Here is a 3,012-nt window from a genome sequence, read left to right on the forward strand (position 1 = left end):
TAAGACAAATCAATGGCACATAACACAATAATTTTTCCTGGGGAAAGCCACTGCTCAAAACCCCGCCTATCTGTATTGCATTAAATAATAAATATGAGCGAAGATACAAAGCTTGTTCTCACTAGAACAATTCCACACAAGTATGCTCAACTCTCTACCTCACAAGTCCGCTATTATCCAACACTTAGCCAATTTCCACTGCCTACCAAGCCCCTATTTCCTTGCATAATTCCTAGGATGAATAACCCATATTTAAAGGAATTCATGCTTTCAAAACTGTGCAATCCAAATATAGGTCCTTCTATGATTGCACGCATGATATTTACAACTCAGTAAATCATACAACTGACAGTACACTTTCCCTACACTCTAGTCTCAACTGGGTCTTTCTCTAAACTGACATGCATGAGTTTCTCATGAGGGGATCTTCAGTTAACTAGAGTAACACTTGTGGATGCATTAGTGCACCAACTAACTGTTAGTCCTCTATTAGTTCCACAAACAATTAGAACTAATTTAACTAACCATAACTCGGTAAACTGAGTTATCTAATTACAACTCAATTTAAACTCATCTTGGACCCCTAAAATTTAGGGATAACATATACATGACTAGAAAATGACTTCCAACTTGGAATTTCTAAGCTAATTAAGTTAATTAAACTTAATTAACTAGTTACAAGTTGCTATGAGAATAGAATTCGATTTTAATTCATTATTTTAATTCAAGGACAAATTAAACTGGAATTTCTTGTTGTTATTTCTCAACACTCCCTCTCAACAAGAAAATGATTATCTACTACCCCGATCTTGTTTCTGTGAAACTCGAATTTACATCTTGAAAATGCCTTATTCAAAATGTCAGCAACTTGCTCCTCCGTGGGAATGTACTCTAACAACATGATCCACCTCAATACACAATCTCTGAGATGATGATATCAGATATCATTGTGCTTGGACCTATCATGAAAAACTAGATTTTTAGAGAGTTTGATACAATTCTAATTATTGCGGTAAATCATTGTCAGATCCATCTACTGACCAAACAAACCAACCAGGATCTTCCTCATCTAGATGGCCTCACATGTTTCCTGACTTGCATCCATGTACTCTGCCTATGCCGAACTGAGTGTGACTAATCTTTGTTTCCTATTGTACCAAGAAATTGTTGTTGACCCAATACCAAATATCCTCCTGATGTGCTCTTCCTGTCGGATGGAATCCCTGCCCAATCTGCATCGGTGAAGCCTTGAATCTTCACTCCATCTATTCGTTTGTACCATAATCCATATTAAGAAGTCCCCTTGAGGTATCTCAATACATGATTTGTTACCTTCCAATACATCTTGGTAGGCCTAACCATCGCTTGACACAATTGGTTAATTGCATAGCATAAATTTGGTCATGTGTTCACCAAGTACATGAGTGAACCCAGAAGCGGTCTGTACAAAATAACTTCCACTACCTCTCCCAAAGTAACATCCTCCTTCCTCTAATTACTAGCTAGAGGAGTCTCCATAGGCTTGCAGCTCTCCATGTGGAACCTCTTGAGTATCTCAGTGGCATACTTTCTTTGAGACACAAACAACTCCCCATCACCCTACCATATTTCCATGCCCAAAACGTAATGCAGGAGCCCTGAGTCCTTCATCTCAAACTCTCTTGCAAGGTCCTCCTTGCAATATTTGATTAGTTGATCATCAACATAAAGTACAATGATCAATAGTTTACCTTCCACCACTATGTGGTACAGGTTCGCATCCAGTTCACTCTTCGTGAAGCCCAACCCGGTGAAGTAGTTTTCTATCCTGGTGTACCAAGCACGAGGTGATTGCTTCAGACCATACAATGCTCTCTTGAGTCGGCACACATGTGACTCGCGGTTAAAGGTTTCAAAACCTTCAGGTTGCTCTATGTACACCTCTTCCTCAATCGTGCCATTAAGGAAGGCTATCTTTACATCCATCTGATGCATCTTCCAACTCATCCGCGTTGATAGTGCCAATATAGATCTGATCAACGAGTACCTTACAACTGGAGCAAAGGTCTCATCATAGTCAATCCCCTTTACCTATGAAAATCCATGAGCCACAAATCTAGCCTTATGCTTCTCCACACTACCATCTGTACCTTGCTTTACCTTGTAAAGCCAACGGGAGCTCACCATAGACTTATCCTTCGGTCTCGGGAGCACATCACAAACATTGTTACGAACTATGGAGTCATACTCCTCCACCATGGCATCAATTCAAATCGGTTGTTGCACTGCTTCCTCAAAGGAAGATGTCTCTGTCACAACACATCCGCTCATAAGAGACATGTATCAAGTGTACCTATCATGTGACCTCCCCTGTCTATGCTATGATGTGGGTACTCCCACATTCTCTCTAGCATTTGACAACAATCTATCTGCCTCTCTGGTGTGCTTTCTCCCATCTCTGGAAGACTTTGCCTGAGTGGATGTCTCCACTCCCAGATCCTTTGCATGTGGCTGCTTGACATAAATCTAAGGCTCCTCAACCTTAGGAGCTAAAATCTCCTCAATTGTATGTAGTTGAAGCTCCCTCTCAAGGGAAACTCGCATGGCCTTCTACTCATCGAATCTGACATCCTTGCGAACCACTGTCATCTTGTTGGTCGGCAAGTACACCCAATAGTTATGAGGTTTATTACTATACCCCACAAATATCCCAAAATCTGATGTCAGCTCAAGCTTCTTCCTTGCATCTTTAGTCACATGGCAATATACTGATGACACAAAAATCCTAAAGTGACCAACATCTAGCCTCTTACTAGAATAATCCTCCTTTGGTGTCTTCATCTCAAGTATCCGATGTGGGCTACAGTTCTAAACATAAACCGTTGTGTGGCATGCCTCAGCTCACAAGTGTAATGGAGGACCCTGATCATGTAACATCACCCTCGCTACCCCTACTATGCTTCTATTCTTCCTCTCGGCCACCCCATTCAGCTGAGGGTTATGGGGTGTCGTAAACTCACATTTAATCCCTTC

Source organism: Pinus tabuliformis, chromosome J (assembly GCF_031772625.1).
Source record: "Pinus tabuliformis cultivar Carrire ecotype Pingquan chromosome J, CPIR1, whole genome shotgun sequence".
Classification (NCBI taxonomy): domain Eukaryota; kingdom Viridiplantae; phylum Streptophyta; class Pinopsida; order Pinales; family Pinaceae; genus Pinus; species Pinus tabuliformis.